Raw genomic sequence first — 21,645 nt, 5'->3', positions numbered from 1 at the left:
TAATAAAAAATAGAGATCATGGTGCAAAAAATTACATTCCATACAGCCCCTTAGGTGAAAAAATAAAAGCGTTTTGAGAGTCACAATTTTAATCATACCTATTTGCAGAAAATTAAAAAAAAAATACAGTTAAAAAATAGTAAAACATTAGAAAAACTATGTAAACTTGCATTTCCATTTCGTTCCATCGGCAGCACACAAAGGGTTATCAGTTTCCTCTTCTCCTACTAGGACAGAAGAAAAAACAAAAAACAAAACACCTGATTGAATAATCAGCAGAGACCAATCCACCACAAGCACCTCCTCTAGAAACCCACTATAAGAAGGAGAGAGAGACCACATAACACTGTGTTTTTTTCTTCTGTCCTCCTAGGACGTTTTTATACTTTTTATATTAAGTTTTTTATGTTGGCCTGGCATACCAGGTTCTCCCGGGCCCCGCCGCCCCCCCCCCCCCCCCCCGGATCTATTAACATAAATATGCGGGGGTCTATTATTAGCTTGAGTAAGCAGATCCCTTACCAAGCTCTAGTCTCCCCGACTGTTTGCAAAAACACCTCGCTGAGGATCGTTTTTTCTATAGCCGAACACTACTCACCATATCTCGCTGGGATGTTGGTTACCATGTTCGGCAACGGCGGGGAGGGAAAGCCGGCTCCCCTCTCTGAGGAGGAAGTGTCGTCATGCCGGGACGTAGGACGGGCGGATGCGCCTACAATCACTTCCGGGTTGGTGAGTTACCGGAGTCACGGCCGTTGTTTACCTGGCCTCTCCTTGCCAAGGGCTCCGGCAGGTCCTGATGCGGGGAGAATCGGTTGGTTTGACGCTACCTCCTCGGCTCCCGCAAGGTTTCTTTCCTGGTAAGTTACCGAAGTCCTGGGCGAGCCCCGAGCCGGCTTGTAGGCCCCTCCTATTTCCGGGTAGGTTCGGGGGCCTGGTTGCTCTGCTGTGATATCCCTCTAAGCATTATTTTGTTCAGGTGGGGGAAGGCTCTTCCGTTAGCGCTCGCTATCTGGAGCATATATCCAGCTCTCAGAGCATTTGGCTGCTAGCACTCTGCCGGGTAACGCTGCCAGGAAGCGGTTGCGGTAAGATTTCTATCTGGGAAACCTGTCAGCCTGATTTCTTCCGGGTTTATGTACTGATGTTAGGTTGCTTGTTGTTATTTTTTACTCAGATGGAACGTCATACTAGCAAGAGAAGGAGAAAAGATAGGCACCGGTCCTGTACTCACTGTGGCCAGCCTGTCCCTGATGATTTTCGGGGTGATGTTTGCCGTATTTGTGCTGCATCTGGTGCGGAATCTTCATTCCAGGAGAAAGCCAGGGATTAGTTCTCATGGATGAAGTCTCAGCTCTCTGAGACTTTTCAGGGACTCCAGTCTTCTCAGGCTAAGAGGCCCAAACGTGCTGACCGGGTATCACCTTCCCCTTCGCAGTCAGTGCGGTCAGATTCCAGGTCTGAAGGGGAGATAGAGTCAGAATATGAAGACTCCCAAGACTCCAGAGGACTATTATCTGTTTGATAAGGAGCAAGCACCCCATCTTATCCGAGTGGTAAAGAAGACAGTGGAGTCTGGCGCAGCAGCTCAAGGGACATCAACCCGGAGGGCTCTCTATCATTTCCCTGCCAATTCTCATCGTTCTCTCCCTTCGCAGCCACTCTTGCAGAACCTGATGCAGGCAGACTGGCCTAAGCCTGAAAAGAAATGTTATGTAGGTTCGAGATTTAACTCAGTTTATAGTCTCGAACCCTCATGCTCGTCATCTTGGGAATCCCCTCCAAAGGTGGATATTCCGGTAGTCAAGCTGTCTCACAGATCCTATTACCCGTCAGAAGAATCATCTCTTCTGAAAGACGCAATGGACAGGAAGGCAGAGGCTGCCCTAAAAAAAGCCTATTCGGCTTCTGCTGCAGCCTGCAAAGCATCTTTAGCCACAGTGCCAGTGGCTAGAGCATTACGAATTTGGCTCAGTCGTTTATCCCAGGATTTGGAGGAGGGAGCCTCCAGGGACAAGATTCTTCAATCTATTCCAGATTTCAAGTTGGCAGCGGAATTTTTGGCAGACTATCCCCTGGATATGCTCAGACTAAACTCTAAAAATTTAGTTCTCAATACTGTGGCAAGAAGAGCCCTCTGGCTTAAAGAATGGTCCGGAGATGTCTCCTCGAAGAACCATTTCTGCAGTCTGCCGTTCCAACCAGACAGTCTGTTTGGACCACAATTAACATCCATCCTGGAATCCTTGAATTCCAAGAAAGGAGTAGCGTTTCCCCAAAATCGTAAAAAGCCTCGTTTTCGCCCCTACAGGACACAATCAAGGAGGTCTCCGCTACGCAACAGGCATTTTGGGCAACGCAACAAGCAGTCACGCCCCAAGAATTCCAAAGACTCCACGACGGACTTCAAGAAGAAGTCTTTCGGAGACAAGTCTTCCAACCAATGACGCCAGAGGAAAGAGCCCGACCGTGGGTGCCAGATTGGCTCGTTTTTCATCGGTTTGGCAAAGAACTGTTTCCGATTCTTGGGTGAGATCTTTGGTCCTAAGGGGCTACTCTCTTGAACTTGCTCAGACTCCCCCAGATACATGTTTCATAAATCCAGGAAAACCTCATCTAATGGCCCTTATTCAGGATTTCATCGAAAAAGGGGCTTTGGAAAGAGTACCATGGCATCAACGCGGAAAAGGGGTGTACTCCCGCATTTTTGCGGTCCCCAAAAAAGAAGGTCTATGGAGGCTCGTCGTAGATCTTACCTTTTTGAACCGTTACATTGTAAAGAGAAGGTTCAAGATGGAAACGATAAGGTCCGTCATTTCCATGCTTCAAGGAGGAGATTTCATGGCCACCGTGGATTTAAAAGACGCGTACCTCCATATCCCGATCTTACCAGCACATCGGAAATATCTACGCATAGCGATTCGAGTGGGACATCATCAAAGGCATTACCAATTCACATGCCTTCCCTTCGGCCTATCTTCGGCCCCACGTGTTTTTACCAAAGTCCTGGTGGTCCTACCAGCCCTCCTAAGACTCGAGGGCATTTTTTTCGTTCCTTATCTCGACGATTGCCTGCTGAAAGCTCCATCACAAGATCTACTGACACATCATCTGTCAAGAACAATCAACCTTCTGCAAGAGCATGGGTTTATAATAAACCTCAAAAAATCCTGCCTTGTTCCCTCTCAGACGTGTCAATTCCTGGGTTTCATTCTGGATTCAGCGCGGATGACAGTATGTCTGTCGGAAGATCGAGTAGCGAAGTTGGAGTCCCAGGTCACCTCCTTGATGTCTGTGCGGAGAACCTCGATCAGGGCGGCCATGTCAATTCTGGGTCTCATGACCTCATCCTTGGACGCGGTACCATGTTCCAGAGCACACATGAGGCCTCTCCAGAAGGACATTCTTGCTCAATGGAACAGACGTCCGTGGGGTCTCGACAACAAGATGGTTCTTTCTCACTCAACCAAGAGGGACCTACTTTGGTGGTTGCATCCAGGGCGGCTGATGGAAGGCAAATCCCTTCTAATGTCATCACAGTTGGTCCTAACCACAGATGCATCCAGTCGGGCCTGGGGGGCTCATCTGGGCAATCATTGGGTCCAGAAGGCTTGGTCTCAAACAGAGGCTCAGTTTTCATCCAACAGGAGAGAATTACGGGCAGTACGTTTGGCCTTAATGTCTTTTTCCCCGCTTGTCCTACATCACAGGGTCTTGATCCAGTCCGACAACCTCCCTGCAGTGTTTACATCAACAAGCAGGGAGGGACGAGGTCTCCACACTTGGAGGAAGAGTGTCGCCTCTTGATGACCTGGGCGGAAGACCATCTTCAAGAATTACGTGCAGTTCACATCAGAGGCAGTCTGAACTCCAGAGCGGATTGGTTGAGCAGGAATCAGGTGAATCCAGCGGAATGGAGTTTGAATCCAGAAGTCTTCATGCAGATTACGTCTTTTCTGGGACACCCAGATATGGACGTCATGGCGACCAGGCAGAACAGGCAAGTGGAGAGGTTCTGCTCAATTTACAAGCAGGATCAGGCGGATGGGCTGGACGGCCTCTCAATCTCCTGGAAGGGGATGCTAATATATATCTTTCCCCCTTTTCCCCTGATTCCGAAAGTCCTCAGCAAGATCCTGGAGGATCAGGCTACCGTCATCGCGATTCTCCCCTTTTGGCCAAGAAGGGCCTGGTTTCCTCGCGCGTGCAAGCTCTCGAGCGGTCGCTGTTGGGAAATCCCTCTTCGCCTGGACCTTCTCTTGCAGAACGGCCTGTACCATCCGGCTCCAGGCAAATTCCAGCTTGCGGTCTGGAGTCTGAAAGGGACAATCTGAAGAATCTTGGTTTAGCGGACGAAGTTGTGGAGGTATTAATGGCGTCTAGGAGACCTTCGACCATCAAGGTGTATAATAGAATACTTCGAAAATTCCATGCCTGGTGTTCAGTCAAAGAGGTTTCTTCAGCCTCCGTCTCCAGTGTGCTGAAGTTTCTTCAAGAAGGATTTCAGAAGGGGCTGAAGACAAATACACTAAAAGTACATTTTTCAGCCATTAATGCCTCTCTTCAAGGTATCCTCTCTAACAATTCACTAGTGAGGAGATTTTTCAGGGCCACCAGATTATTGCGCCCTCAAATTCGGGAACCGGTTCCTTCGTGGGATCTTCCCTTAGTGCTGGACTCCATGACTAAACCTCCTTTTGAACCATTGACGGAAGTGGCAGAAAATTTTTTGTCATGGAAAACCTTGTTCCTGGTGGCGATTACCACTGCGAAAAGGGTGGGAGAAATTCAATCCTTTTCAGCCAAAGAACCTTACCTCCGTTTCTCCCAAGATCACCTCATTCTGAGAACTCGCAAAGGTTTTCTGCCCAAGGTTCCTTCAACAGAAAATGTGAATCAAGAAGTATACCTACCTTCTTTCTTCCCTGATCCAGTTGACTCAGAACAACAGAAATGGCATCTGCTTGATGTAAAACGTGCAGTATTAGTATACCTGGACAGAACCAACGCCTTTAGAAGATCGGATGCGTTGTTTGTGCAATTTCAGGGCCCGAATAAGGGTAAACCTGCGACGAAAGCTTCATTGGCAAGATGGATACGCAGTGCAGTAGCTTCAAGTTACTCCTCAGCTGACCTTCTTCCTCCAGAAGGTTTCAGGCCCCATTCTACAAGATCCACCTCAACATCGTGGGCGGAGTTGGCTCAGGTATCCTTGGATGAGATATGTCGTGCGGCGACGTGGTCAAGCCCATGCACCTTTATGAAACACTACCGTGTGGATGTGCTAGCTTCCCAGGCGGCGACCTTCGGCAGAAGGGTGCTTGAATTGGCGACTGGGTGATGTCTTCCCGCCCTATATTGTTCACTGCTGTTTAAATCCCTTTGTGTGCTGCCGATGGGACGAAATGGAAAGTTCAAATTTTCTCACCGAAATTTCTTCTTTCCATGAGTCCCGAGGCAGCACAATATACCCATTAAATATCTTATTGCTGCATACAAACACAGTGTTATGTGGTCTCTCTCTCCTTCTTATAGTGGGTTTCTAGAGGAGGTGCTTGTGGTGGATTGGTCTCTGCTGATTATTCAATCAGGTGTTTTGTTTTTTGTTTTTTCTTCTGTCCTAGTAGGAGAAGAGGAAACTGATAACCCTTTGTGTGCTGCCTCGGGACTCATGGAAAGAAGAAATTTCGGTGAGAAAATTTGAACTATAGCTGTATTAAGACTGACCCATAGAATTAACATAACATGTAGGTTTTAGGCTATGTTCACACAACGTACTATTTTTGAAAAAGAACGACTGCTGTTTCCGATTAAACAGCATCCGTTCTTTTTAGCCTGGGCGGCACTGCGTTGAAATCAATGCAATGCCTCTTGTTTCATGCACATGCCGCACTGACAGCAGTGTTGTGTGTGTCTGTGTAAAAGAATGATCATGTCAATTAATAACAGCCGCTGTTCCACGAACAACGGCCGTTATTAATCTTCCATGCACACAAGGATGCAATCTGTTCATCCATAGTGTTGTATGGAAATCAATGCTTAATTGATTTTCCATTCACATCCCGAATGGGTCGTATGTAAAGTGCATTATTTAAACACCGCCAAAATTTGCTGAATTTCAATTTTTTTCCCACTTCATCCCATAAACAATATTTTGGTTTTTTGGTCATACATTTTATGGTAGATTGAACGCGCCATTACAAAGTACACTTGTTCCTGAAAAAAACATACATGGCCCTGTAGATGGAGAAATAAGAGTTATAGCTCTTAGAAGGCGAGGAGGAAAAAACAAAAATGCTAAATAAAAATAGGACTGGTCATTAAGGCCCGGACCTTAAGGGGTTAAAGGGGTACTCCGGCACTGATAAAAAAACAAACAATAAATCAGTCATAAACATAGTTTTCCCACTTACATCCCTCCTGAGTCTGTCTCCATTTGCATTTCCCACTGTTTGCACGTCCCTGAATGCACTTTGTCTCCTGTGATGTCTAACTTACTCTGTAAGGCTGGGTTCACACTATGTATATTTCAGGCTGTATTTGGTCCTCATATCAGGTCCTCATAGCAACCAAAACCAGGAGTGGATTAAAAACACAGAAAGGCTCTGTTCAAACAATGTTGAAATTGAGCGGATGGCCGCCATATAACAGTAAGTAACTGCCATTATTTCAATATAACAGCCGTTGTTTTAAAATAACAGCAAATATTTGCTATTAAATGGCGGCCATCCACTCAATTACAACATTATGTTAACAGAGCCTTTCTGTATTTTCAATCCACTCCTGGTTTTGGTTTCTATGAGGACCTGACATGAGGACCACATACTGCCTGAAATATATGTAGTGTGAACATAGCCTAAAACTGTTAGATGGCTTACAGCTTGTTCAGCCAATCAGAGCTGAGCAACCTGAGTCATCTGAGAAAGGGAGGCTGGCTTAACAGGGCTTAGACCTACCTCCCTCTTGATGATGTCATTGTCACAAAATGGCTGCCACAGAGCAGCCTGGGGTCAACAGTCATTAGGTAAGAATGAGTTTACTTCACTTCTGGGTGGGGGGTTGAGGCGGGGGGGGGGGAGATATGGAAGGGGGGCAGATAGGTGATTGAAACATATTACAAAGTTATATAACTGTTTCAATAAGTGGGAAAAAGCTTTTTGCTAAAGTGCCCCTTTAAATGTTAGAAATTGCAACTTTTGTTGTTAATCTGCCTTGTATTATGTCCCTTTTTGTTGCCTTGGTTACTACTAATCACCACACCACTGGAAAGCTGGGACCTGGACGAGCATGGGGATTAAATTCAGTCAGCTTCTGTCTTCCTCTCAGATCACAGATGGCTCTAGGGACAGTAAACAAGCCCTCTGTGATTTCGGTGGGGGATGCAAAGATGCAGGGCTGATTCAGCTCAACATCGCTGCATCCCACCCTCCCATCCTGCTGGTTCTACCAACCCAGGAAGTGAAAGCAGGATGCAGCGATTCTGAGTAGAGTTAATCGAACCTCAGAAATCCTAGATTCGATTGAACTTGAACATTCACGAACCTTCCGCATTTAATTGCTGATGCCTTACCGGTCCGTGGGGAAGTAGGAGAGTGCCTGGGTACCACCTGGAATTCAGGGATTCAGCCTAGGTAATAGGCAGAATCCCGGAATTCCAGGTGGTACCCGGGCAGTCTCCTCCTTCCCCACGGATCGGGAAGGCATCAGCAATTAAATGCGGAAGGTTCGTGAATGTTCGAGCTCCATCGAACCTAGGATTTCCCAAGGTTCGATCAACCCTAGTCCTGTGCTGAATTAGCGAGAAGAGAAAATCCCTTTAAGATTCTGTCAGTAATTTCAAAATTGTCTGACATATGGCCTGCACTCCCAGCTGTGAATATAAATACACCTAACAAAAGGTTTATGCCCCTTCCTGCTCTTAATTGCCTGGAGATTAGATGTAAACTCTTCTCTGTGGTACCAGCGATCGGTTTTATTATTTCATTAAAAGAAACCTGTGTATAAACAGGAGGCTTATTATTAGTCATGCCCTGATAACTCAAAACTAGCAGGTACAATTATTTCCACTTAAAAGGCACCCCAAAGTGCAAGTCAGGGGGCTGGAAAATATCTATAGACATCATACAGATATCCTGGTGATAAGTTCCCTTCAAATATGCTCATGAAGATAATTAACTATGCAGATGCAATTATACATGTGCTGATAATACTAGCTGCTGGGGTTATAAAATTAGAATGATAATGTTGCCAGTAGGCTTTGTATCTTTTATGTGACACACTGCGTTGTTTTGCAGATTCATTTTCAGGCTGACAGTGTTCGTAGAGCTTGTTCATAATAGTGAACTTTGGCATGTACTGTGGAGATCAGATTTAAAACATGAAAAAAAAAGTGTTTTGTTATTTTATTCAGCAGGTATGCACATAGATTTCCACCTACAATAACAAAAGGTGTTAATTCAGGCTATATACAGACACACAAGAGAGTCTAAAATAAAATAATAATATTGCATTTCTAAGCTGTGAGGCAGAGCAAACTTTAAATGGGGTTTTCGACCTCTATGGACAATGGACAACCCTACAGCCGGTGATTTATCTTCTCGCATTTGTCATTCCAGATAACCTAGGGCAGAAAAAAATGTTAATAGAACGTTTTATGTTAATGCAAGGCTAAAGACCCTATTACACAGGGCTACTGGAGGAGCAAACGAGCGCCATTACACGCGGTGGCCGCGAGAGGGTAAGTGCAGGGGACGTGCGGGGGGCTGCTGGGTGATCGCTAGATTGTCCGGGCAGCCCATAGAGGAGAGTGGCGGTCTGCTGCCGCCGATCCTATTCCACGGAGCAATGACAGCAGATCGCTGCTATCACAGTCATTTGTCTTTTTAACATGTTAAAAGAAAAACGACAGCAACGATCAGCCAAAATCGTTCATGTCAGCTGATCGTTGCCTTCTATAACACTGGACGATTATCAGCCAAATACGGACGATAATAGTTCAGTGTAACAAGGCCTTTAGTTTACACATAGAATGACGCATTTTGGGATTATATCTCTCTACATCAGTTAAAGTTGCACTTTATCTGTTGAAGGGAGATATGTTCCTTAGACACGTCATATCAATGTGCTGTGTAGAATAAAGTATTTATATTCTTACTTCATTTTTCTGGTTGCACTTTTTGGGACGGCGCAGACTACTGCAAGTACCTTACTTTTGTCTTTTTATTTGTGTTTATCGCCTATTCAAGCCCCTGTTTGGGAGCATTCTATCAATTGTACAGTTAGCTTTCTAGTCCCTTATAGTCCCTGATGATCTTGGAGTGAGTCCACTCCTGTCCAAGATCCTTTTTCTCTACCATACCCCAAATTTATTAAGGGATGATATACAAAAAGTCAAAGGAGCTAAAAGGTGTTATGTTTCTGTTATGTTTTTTCCTCCTGAGGTAATACACAAGGGGCCTTGGCATCTTTTTTACTGTTTATGTCTCACATTTCTTTTAAGTCACGTTAGTTCAAAGAAATCGGTTTTGTTTGTTACTAGCGTTCTTTCATGCTATATTCTCCTACCTCTTAATATATATTTAGTTGCTGCCTGCAGTTTATTTTACTGGAATAACTGGTCAATCCATATACTGGTTTTCAAGGCTGGTTATATTGATTATTTGCTCCTGTGTTTTTTTGTTTTTTTTTTTACTTGTTTTATTGATACATTTTTGCATCACATACAAAAGGAAGGAGATGCATTATCAACAATATTGTGAAGAAGCATATGATCAACAAATGTCCAAGTCACAAATGTACAGTGACAGCCATTAAAAACAATTGAGAAGAAAATAATAATAATAGCAATATCTGTATTGTGTACAAACCTATAACAGTAGCATACAGTTAAAGAGATAGAGAAACATAATTAGGTACCCATAATGTGAGTCCTGCACCCACAGCTATCACACCAATAGACAATATCAAAAAGAATGACTACTAGGCAAGATATGAACGCTGTAGGATGAGGGACGCACCACAGGAAAGACCATTAATATGCAAGAAGGTAAAGTCTGTAGCTATGGAGAGTTAAAGGGGTAGTGCGGCGCTAAGAAATTATTCACAAAATAAAACACATTATAAAGTTATACAACTTTGTAATGTATGTTATGTATGTGAATGGCCCCCTTCCCCGTGTTCCCCGCCCCCCGCCCGTGGACCCGGAAGTGTAGTGCATTATACATACCTGATTCGTGTCGACCCCCGTCCGCCGTCTTCTGACAGTGATGTAATCTTCGGGAGGCCGGCCGACCCACTCATGCCGGCCCCCCTCTGCCGCGTCATAACTGTACTCAGCCGCGATTGGCTGAGTATAACTGTGCTCAGCCAATCGCGGCTGAGCATACTTATGACACGGCAGAGGGGGGCCGGCATGAGGGACGGCAGGAGTCGGTCGGCCGACCTCCCGAAGATTACATCACTGTCAGAAGACGGCGGACGGGGGTCGACACGAATCAGGTATGTATAATGCACTACACTTCCGGGTCCACGGGCGGGGGGCGGGGACCACGACGAAGGGGGCCATTCACATACATAACATACATTACAAAGTTGTATAACTTTGTAATGTGTGTTATTTTGTGAATAATTTCTTAGCGCCGCACTACCCCTTTTAAGTATAAGTGTTTAAGAGCTGAGCTGCAGTTACAGGTCACCACTGCTACACAGTAAATAGAGACAAACTGATTGGCAAACTGATCAGACATCTCATTGGCATTGGTGCCAGATGTCCTCACCCCACCGATCACTTACTGATGAGCTCTCCTGTGAAAAGTACATCAGTACGTTATGCCAAAAAAAACCTTTAAGGGAGGGAGTAAGAGAGATATATGATTGCATGATCAGACCGTACAGGGTTGCGTTGTTAACTGTCACCATGGAGATGCATACACCTCAGGCTTCCTTTTAACACATTTTGTTAATAAATGGAATTTATTTTGAATGCAAAATATAGTGGATTATATTACAGGGTAAATGTTATGAGGGTTGTTATTAAAAGGCACTGGTATCACCACCATCATAGTCTGGATGGATGTGTTCTATCTATTTATTTTTAATTTTAGTGTCATAATTATTTATTTTTACTGCTGTTTTCCTCTGTAACTAGCGTTGATATGTTATCCCCAGTTAGGACTTGTTCACATCACAATTTGTGCCTCAGAAGAAACTGCCTGCTAAACTGTATGCACATAGCTTCTGCAGGAGCCAGCAGGCTGACTGATTGGTGCACTGAGGGCTAAAGGACCATCCCCACTGCACCGTACGTGCCTGTAAAGCCACCCTGTTCACTGCCCTATTAAAGTCTATCAACAATTTACGATTGTGTAACCGGCTGATAGATTACAGTGGTGCCTTGAATTACGAGCATAATCCGTTCCGGGATTGTGCTTGTAATCAAAATCACTTTTAACCCCTTAACGACATCGGGCGTAAGTGAACGCCCCCGCAGGGTGGGCTTTAACGCAAACGGGCGTACACTTACGCCCGATGTTTCCCCGATCGCTGTGTGTTCACACACAGCGTTCGGAGAAGATGGCCTGCTATAATGTATAGCAGGCAATCTCTGCTCGTCGGCACGGGGGGGTGATTAACCCCCCCCCCCCCCCCCCGTGCCGACGATCGCTGCTATCGGCTGATCAATACAGATCAGCCGATAGCAGCTGAAAACAGCTTTCTGGGTCATCGGTGACCCAGAAAGCAATGACGATGTCCGAGACAGCATCAATCGCCATTAGTGTCCCGGGAAAAGATGGCGCCGATGCCACCCCCAAGATCGCTGTGATAGGCCGTCCAGCACCGGCAAGCCCATCACGGCGATCAAACAGTCAAAAAAGTGTCTCCCCGGGTTCTGCACCCCTCAGCTAGGTGTAGGTGCACCAAACTGTGGTGTAGGTGCACCAAACTCACCTGATCCCGGCGTCCGGAGCGACGATCGGCGGTCCACGACGTCCTCGCGTCTTTGTCGGTTTCCTTCCAGGTTCGGTTGGCTTGCGTCCGGAATCTTCGGAAGTACTCGGGTCTTCGGGCTTCGGCAGGCCTCGGCCATCTCCGGCAGCTCCATTCTACTGCCCCCTAGCGGCTGATCAGTGAATATTATTGAGTTAAAAAGATTTCATTTATTTGTTCAAAAATTTTTTTTCCTTTTTATGCACCCTAACGCCGCTGAGTGCTAATCAGCATCGCACGTAAGTGCCCCGCTGATCAGCAACTTCTACTTTTTGGCACAGGGCGTTTTTTCCCCCCTATATCCTACCGCTACTGGCTGCTGATAAGTGCCGCACATAAGTGCGGCATTTATCAGCAGCTCCTTTCTTGGCGTAGGTATATTTTTTCTTACTGTCAAAAAAAACTGTAAAAAACACTACATTACACCACATTACATGAAATAAAGTTTTACACTACACCAGTACACATTTACATACCCCACATACTAGTCCCCATATAAAGATGGCCCCCAGGGTGTTTTCGGCGTCGGACGCATACGCTATTATTGCCTCTGACACCGAAACAGCCAGTGAGGATGAATGGGGGGGATCCTTCTTTCCTCCATTCATCCTCATCATCCAGTGACGTGTCTGGGGGTAGCGTAGCGTACGCTGCCCCCCAGACACGTCTTTTCCACCAGTACCGTCCCAATAAGAGATAACGGTATGGCGTGAAATTCTACAAACTCTGTGAGAGTACCTCAGGGTACACTTACAGATTTAGGCCAGGTTCAGACTATGTAAGTGTGCGGCTGTATTTGCGGCTGTAATTGTGCGGCGGTATTTTTGGTGGTTCATGCGTACGCTGGAAAGTATACGATATACGGCTGCACAGTGCACACTATGTATGAATCTACGGCCCGATGGTAAACGGACCCGTAAAAAATGAACAAGACCATTGTTTGCGGCTGGAAACGCGGCCGTGGATTGACAGGCGGTCCGTACGGAGTACTTCAAAAATAGCCGGCAATGATGCCGAATGCCGATGCCTCTAATAGTTAATATATTAAATTAACAAAACACATTTTCTTTGTAATAAAGTCCCTTTCGTTGGTCAATAATTTAATTCTAACAAATCCATCATTTTGCAATTAAATATACTGTTAAAATAAATATATAAATAAATGTATATTTATATATATTTATTTTTTTACAGTATATTTAATTGCACAATGATGGATTCTGAATGGAAACTGAATTTATTTCATCGAAAATGTGCTTTATTAATTAAATATTAATTAGTACAGGAAGCTCCATAAGCCGTTAATTCATATTGCCGGCAAAAGAGCATTCTGTACTAATCATCACTTTACTTTAATGAAAACATCAAATGTTTCTTCTAATTATGTTATCACAATAGCATTATTAGAAGAAACATTTAGAATTATATGTGCGCTCAGCTGATTGGCTGATCGGCTGAGCGTACAAATAATTAGCGGGTCCGCAGTACAGTGACTTCATTGTGCTGCGGACCAGCGAAGAGGACACATCGGGGTGAGTATAGAGCTCTCCCCACCCCCTCCCCAGCACTGCACCCCTCCCAGCAAGGAAGGGGGGGTCAGTTAACCCCTTCCTTGCTGGGAAGGGTGCAGTCTGACATCAGTCTGGCCCCCAAGGGGTTAAGGGGGATACAATACATCCTCCCTTAACCCCTTGGGGGCCAGACTGTAAGCAGCGATCTGTAAAGATGCTGCATACTGTAAGGTGCACAACACCGCTCACCACTCACTCCTGTTTGTGTGTTTTTTGTGTGTTTCTCCCTTTTTGTTTTTCAGATATCGGTATCCTGGGGATTACGTCGGATTCCGTGGACTACGTCGCTGACCAGCGTTTTTTTTTGTTTTTTTTTTTATAAAATGGTCAATGAGGGGTGTGGGGTGTTTTTATTTGAATAAAATTTTTTTTTAACTTGTGTCTTGTCTTTATTTCTTTACTTTATAGACTTAGTAGTGGAAGCCGTCTAATAGACGGAATCCATTACTAAGTTGGGGCCTAGTGTTAGCCGGTATAAAATGGCTAACACTAACCCCCCATTATTACCCCAGTACCCAATGCCACCAGGGGTACTGGGAAGAGCCGGTTGCCAGTGGTCGCGGAGCGTCAAAATTGGCGCCCCTGGACCGGGCGACAGCAGGCTGGTAAGATTTAGGCTGGGGAGGGCCTAAACCAATGGCTCTTCCCACCCTGGTGTTACCAGGCTGCTGTCGTTTGGTTTTTAACCCCGCTGGTTATAAAAATAGGGGGGACCCTATGCAGGGTTTTTTTTAAATAAATAAATAAATAAAAACGGCAATATGAATTAACAGCTTATGGAGCTTTCTGTACTAATTAATATTTAATTAATAAAACACATTTTCGATTAAATAAATTCAGTTTCGTTGTTCAATAATTTAATTTTAACGAATTCATCATTTTGCAATTAAATATACTGTTAAAAAATAAATATATATATAAATATATATTTATTTATATATATATTTATTTTAACAGTATATTTAATTGCAAAATGATGGATTAGTTTAAATTTAATTATTGAACGAAAGGCACTTTATTACAATAGATTAACCATGAGAGACATCGGCATTAGTGCAGAGGATCGCAAACCCCGGTAATAGCAATTCATGTAAACTGTTTCCCTGCTTTCCCAGATGCATCCAGAAGTGTTTGCATCACTTTCTTAAGATTTTATTTGTTATTTTTAGTTGAACCAGATTTCCAAGTAAATGACCGTATGTTTTGAGCCGCATGTCTATTTTTTCCCACGGCCGTAGTTTCATCCGCACATTTACAGCCGCATAAAAAATACAGCCGCACAGTTACATAGTGTGAACCTAGCCCCCGGGTACGTGCACACTGCGGAATGGCGAAGGATAACTTTTTGTGCATTCCGCAGCTGGCACCCACCGGCGGACTGATGCAGGCGCGTCTCCACCCGTGTCATAGACTCAATCCTATGCACAGGCGGATTCCGTAGTCTGTCCAAAGAATGAACACGTTCATTCTTTGGACAGACGATGGAATCCGCCCGTGCATAGAATGGAGTGTGACACGAGTGGAGATGCGTGCCTTCATCAGTCCGCTGGTGGGTGCCAGCTGCGGAATGCACAAAGGGTTATCCTTCGCCATTCCGCAGTGTGCACGTACCCTTAGAGTGTATGAAGGAAGGGACACCCGAATCCAGACCCCAGATGCCCCCCCCCCCATCCTCGGAATTAGTGGGAAGATCGTTCGGGACCTGATCTTCCCACTGCTGGATAAAGGTTACCACTTGTATTGGGATAACTTTTATACCAGCACCCCCTCTTCCGGTCCCTCGCTGCCCGAGCTACTGTAGCTTGCGGCACAATCCAAACATATCACAAGCAGTAATAGAGCCCTAATATTTAGCAGCCATGGAGCGGACCCAGCGCTTCTGGATATGAAGGACCCCGTATCGCACCAGGGAAACATTTTCCAGGTGACGTCCCACACACTGCAAAACAGGAGACCCCAGAAAAAGTGCAGAGTGTGGCGTAACAGGGGGATGTCACGGCCGTGGCGGCGTCCCGTGCTCTGGGCCGCCGCCGCGACCTCCCTCTGCCCCATGCAGCCGCCGGGGTTCTTGTGCAGGGACCCGGCGCTGCTACCTGTTCGGCCCCGGGGGGCGCCTTACCTCGCCCCACTCCTGTCTCCGTCTGTGCCAGCCGGCGCGCGTCCCCGCCTCCTAGGGCGCGCGCGCGCTGGCTGTCTCGGATTTAAAGGGCCAGTCTGCCCCTAATTGGTTAGTTGCACTAATCACTCCCTATATATTCCAGCCCTGCCCCACTACAGGTGTTGGAGCCTCTGCATGCTTTCCATAGCGTTTGGCCCAGCTCCCTGTTGTTCCTGACCTTAGTCCTTGTTCCTTGTTCTCGTCCACAGTCCTTGTCCCTAGTCCCTGCCCGCTGCCTTCCTATTGTTCCTGAGTCCTGTCCGCCACCTGCGATCACGCCTACAGACCTCAGCCTGCATCTCCTGCCTACTGCTCCTGCCACCCTCGCCTGCCGTCACTAGCAACCAAGCCAGGGGTAGCGACTTGGGGGTCGCCTGCCGCAGCAAGTCCATCCCGCTTTGCGGCGGGCTCTGGTGAAAACCAGCGGCCCCTTAGACTCCGCTCCCTTGTGAGGTTAGTGCCATCGCTAGTGACGGTTCAGTGGATCCACTACTCCAGGCGTTACAGGGGATCAGGAAGGACACCATTTTCCAGTGTGACACCTGTCCTGATCACCCCGGCCTCTGCATACAGGATCGCTTCAAGGCGTACCACACGTCATTGGAGATCTACATTGTCTAAATTCTGTCCCTTATTCCTATTTCAGGGGTCACGTTGATCCAGGGATTATTCTGATCGCCATTATGGAGTCAGGAAGGAATTTTTCCCCTGTGATGAGGCTACTGTCGTCTGCCTCACAAGGGGTTTTTGCCTACCTCTGGATCAACACAGGTTGAATTTGATGGACACCTGTAATTTTCAACCTTATAAACTAATAATTGGCCTAATACCCCCAAATATACTAAAATTGTCCCTTTTCCCCAGCTAAATAGGTATGGCCGCCATTCCCATTAGAGGATGCCATGATGCAATTATAAAGGCTCTGTGCTGCCAGGGCAGTAGAAACCCCCTACAAGTGACTCCATTCTGGAAACTACACCCCATAAGGAATCTAACAAGGGGGGCAACAGGGATATGACCCTCTGGTGACTGGCACATTTGTGCCGTGAATATAAAAAAATTGCATTTTTTATTTTCACGGCACATGTTCTACATATGTGCCCGTCACCAGTGGGGTCCATATGCTCACTGCACCCCTTGTTAGATTCCTTGTGGGGTGTAGTTTCCAGAATGGGGTCACTTGTGGGGGGTTTCTACTGTCCTGGCAGCACAGGAGCTTTGTAATTGCGACATGGCCTCCATCCTCCATTCCAGCCTCTAAATGGCGCTCTGTCCCTTTGGTGGCTTGCCCTGTGCCCATATGGCAAATTATGTCCACATGTGGGGTATTTTCATACTCATGGGAAATTACCCTACACGTTTTGCATTCGTTTTATTTTTTAACCCTTTGTGGAAATGGAAAAAATCAAGGCTAGACCAACATTTAGTGTAAAAAAATTTTATTTTTACACTAAATCATTGATTTTTCCTTTTCACAAGGGGTTAAAAGATTAAAAGAAAACACAAAATATGTAGAACAATTTTCCCTGAGTCCGTAAATACCCCACATGTATACATAAAGCGCCATGCGGGTGCAGGGTAAGCCTCCAAAGGGAAGGAGCGCCATTTGGTTTTTGGAGGCTGGATTTGGCTGGAATGGATTTCGAGGGGCCATGTTGCATTTGAAAGGCCTCTGTGTTGCCAAGACAGTTGAACCCCCCCACAAGTGACCCCATTATGGAAACTGCACCCCTTAAGGAATGTAACAAGGGGTGCAGTGAGCATATGGACCCCACTGGTGACGGGCACAAATGTGGAACAATGTGGTGTGAAAATGAAATATTACATTTTTTACACTATAATGTTGGTTTAGCCTTAAATTTTTCATTTTCACAAGGGGTTAAAAGAGAAAAAAACACAAAAAATGTGTAGAGCAATTTCCCCTGAGTCCGTAAATACCCCACATGTGGACATAAAGAGCCGTGTGGGCGCAGGGCAAGCCTCCGAAGGTAAGGAGCGCCATTTGGATTTTGGAGTCTGGATTTGGCCAGAATGAATGATGAACGCCATGTCGCATTTGCAGAGCCGTTGTGCTGCCAAGACAGTGAAAACCCCCCACAAGTGACCCCATTCTGGAAACTACACCCATCAAGGAATCTAACAAGGGGTGCAATGAGGATATGTACCCCTTGATGACGGGCACATTTGTACCGTGAATGTGAAAAAATGCAAATTTTCCCTTTCACGTCACATTGTTCCACATTTGTGCCCGTCACCAGTGGGGTCCATTTGCTCACTGCACCCCCTGTTAGATTCCTTGATGGGTGAAGTTTCCAAAATGGGGTCACTTGTGGGGGGGTTTCCAGTGTTTTTGCAGCACGAGGGCTCTGTAAATGCGACATGGCCCTTGAAATCCATTCCAGTAAAATCCAGCTTCCAAAGGCCAATTGGCGCTCCTTCCCTTTGGAGGCTCGTCCTGCGCCTGCTTGGCACTTTATGTCCACATGTGGGGTATTTCCGTACTCAGGAGAAACTGTGCTACAGGTTTCGTGTTTTGTTTTGTTTTTTATCCCCTTGTAAAAATGAAAAATGAAGGCTAGAACAAAGTTTTAGTGTAAAAAACAGAATTTTTCCTTTTTTACACCACATTGTTCTGAAAATCTGTGAAGCACCTGTGGGGTCCAGATGCTCACCGTACCCCTTGTTACATTCCTTGAGGGGTGCAGTTTTGTAAATGGTGTCCCTTTAGGGGTGTTTTTTAGGTTTTGGCACCCCAGAGCCTCTGCCAACCTGAAGTGGTACAGTCAAAAATGACCAAATAAAACAGAGGCATTGAAATTCACTAGGCGCTCCCTTATATCTGAGGCTTGTGGTTGCATCAAATAGCGCATTAGGGCCACATATGGGGTATTTCTATAAACTGCAGAAACGGGGAAATCAATATTGGGGTGCATTATTGGATTACAATAAATTCTCTGCACAGAAAATGCACAGAAATGCACTTAGCTTTTATTTCAGTGACTCCCCAAAAGGGTTAAAAAAACTTTCTGGATGTGCTTTTGCAGAGTTTGTGGGCTGCAGTTTCTGAAATGGGGTGCTTTGTGGGGCTTTCTAACATACAGTCCCCTCAAATACACTTTCACTGGGTTCACACTATGTATATTTGAGGCTGTATATTTGAGGCTGTATAGCAACCAAAACCAGGAGTGGATTGAAAACACAGAAAGGATCTGTTTACATAATGTTGTAATTGAGTGGATGGCCATCATTTAATGGCAAATATTTGCTGTTATTTTAAAACAACGGCTGTTATATTGAAATAATGGCCGTTATTTACCATTATATCACGGTCATCCACTCAGTTTAAACATTGTGTGAACAGATCCTTTCTGTGTTTTCAATCCACTCCTGGTTTTGGTTGCTATGAGGACCTGACAAGAGGACCAAATACTGCCTGAAATATACGTAGTGTGAACCCAGTTAACCTGAACAGGTCTCTAAAAATATCTGATCTTGAAATTTTATTGAAAATTTGGAAAATTGCTGCTAATGTTTTAAGCTTCCTATTGTCTAAAAAAATGAAAGATAGTTTAATAAATGCCGCAAACATAAAGTAGACATATTGCTAATGCTATTTAATATATAATTTATGTGGCATAACCATTTTCTGTATAAGCAGAAAAGTTCCAAAGTTGGAAAATGCATTTTTTTTGCAATTTTTTTTTTTCATAAAGAATCGTTATAAGTATCGACTCCATTTTACCAGAGATGTAAAGTACAATATGTCCCCAGAAAACAATCTCAGAATCAGCCAGATAGGTAAAAGCATTCCCAAGTTATTAATGAATAAAGTGACACAGGTCATATTCATAAAATTTGTCTCTGTCCTTAAGGCCATTTCAGGCTCTGTCCTTAAGGGGTTAAACCAAAGCAAAATTTCCCATAAGGAATCATAGAAATGCAGACAATTGGTTCCACACCCCAAAAATAATGATTTATTGTTCTGAATAACATGTACAACACTTGAAACAAACATTCAGAAACAGCAGAATATGTGATATTATAAGTTACCGTATACTAATGGAGAGAATGGGAAACACAAGGGCTGACAGAGACTGCAGGAAGCATGAAGGAAAGAGCGGGGAATATGTGGGCACATAATGCAGCACTCTCTGTCCGGGGAGAGAGAGGTTACAGCTATGGAGAGATTACCTCCATAGTCCTGTCCCCTGATGTAAGCCCCAGCCTAAAGTGGATCTGCTATGATTTGGAAGGTGAGGGAGACTTCCTGGATCACAGTACAGGGCTTTAGACCCCGCTATGCTGACCATGCCCCTCCCCCACTCCCCCTCCCACCCAGTACAGGGAGCTCTTAAACCAAAGCAATGCTCTTAAACCAAGTCACAATTTTGAAAAACTGTGAGCTCCTAAACCAAGTTACTCTTAAACCAAGGTACCACTGTACTTTTAAAGGAATTGTGTTTCCTAATTAAAACTGGATACTGATACATACTCATTTCTTATTTGACTTTATTTTCTGATTAATTTATTCTGTTTTCTGTTCTATAGTATGGGTCAGCCATCTTTTATGAGCTGCATTTAAAGGAGAAGGGGGGAAGGGGGGAACTTACTACAGAATGCTAACTTAGCTATTCACATGCCCGTGCCGTGTCGCTACCTCAGCTACAGGACCCCCACCAAAAGGCAATCCCCCCTAGTCCTGGTGATGCCACAACAACAGGGAAAATGGCTTCCTAGCTGTTGATTTGCCTTCTCAGCCAATCAGTGACTGCAGCGGCGTCCGCCCCAGTCACTGATTGGCTGAGCGGGCGGTCAGTCAAGTGGGTCTCGGAGACCGAAGGGGTCCCAGAGCGGAGATCTGATGCTGGAGAGACACGGAGAGAGGTGAGTTAAGCTTGTTTTTTGTGTCTCCCCCCGTCCCTCCCATTTAAAAAAAAAGTCCCCTTGCCGGACTTCTCATCTGGTAATATGTTTAACACCAGCCCCTTGAACCATGTGAATACCGTGTTTCCCCGAAAATACTTAACATACGTCTAGCATGCCTGACGCATGTCCTGCCGGCACATCCCGCTGCTGTTGCACTCCTAGTTGAGCAAGGATGTTAGTGAGTATTCTAGGGAGGTCCGGGGGCATGTCTTATTTCTCTCCCCCTGGCCCGGAAAAGAGAAATAAGACTTTCCCCGAAAATAAGACATAGGGGGAGATTTATTAAACTGGTGTAAAGTAGAATTGTCTTAGTTGCCCCGAGCAACTAATCAGATTCCACCTTTCCTCACAGATTCTTTGAAAAATAAAAGGTGGAATCTGATTGGTTGCTAGAGGCAACTAAGACAATTCTACTTTACACCGGTTTAATAAATCTCCACCATAGTGCCTGTTTTTGAGCAAAAATTAATATAAGGCACTGTCTTATTTTTAGGGAAACACAGTAGATGTTTATTGACTTCTATAGGAAAGTGTGCAGAGAGAGGGAGAGAGGGCTGCCTACTGTGGCCTTTACCTATTGTCAGGGGTGGATCCTGTGTTAGGTATGTATTAATGACATTATGATCCTGCCTTTAACAATAATAATAATAAAGAGAATGTTGAAAAGTGGTTTCTAGAGCGTTAGCCTATAATTAGGCCTAGTGGTCATAATGACAACTGCAACGTTTTTTAAATATTTTGTATATAGTAATATGGGACATAATTTAAAAAAAAAAAACATGTTTACCTTAAAAGCTTGAGTTAAACATTGGTCATTTAGTGATTGTGAACACATTGCCTTTAATGAAGATACACACTTGATGGGATGATATATGGTACAAAGGATGGTGGACAAGTGAAAATTTACTTTCTCTCCTCATTTAAGTACACTCTTACAATTTATGGAGGGAATGTATTATGTGTAAGTCAATAGGTCAAAGGTTGGACTGTCACCCAGAAAAGCTG

This window comes from Dendropsophus ebraccatus, chromosome 9, assembly GCF_027789765.1.
Source record: "Dendropsophus ebraccatus isolate aDenEbr1 chromosome 9, aDenEbr1.pat, whole genome shotgun sequence".
NCBI lineage: Eukaryota > Metazoa > Chordata > Amphibia > Anura > Hylidae > Dendropsophus > Dendropsophus ebraccatus.
Note: the sequence above shows the minus strand (reverse complement) of the source record.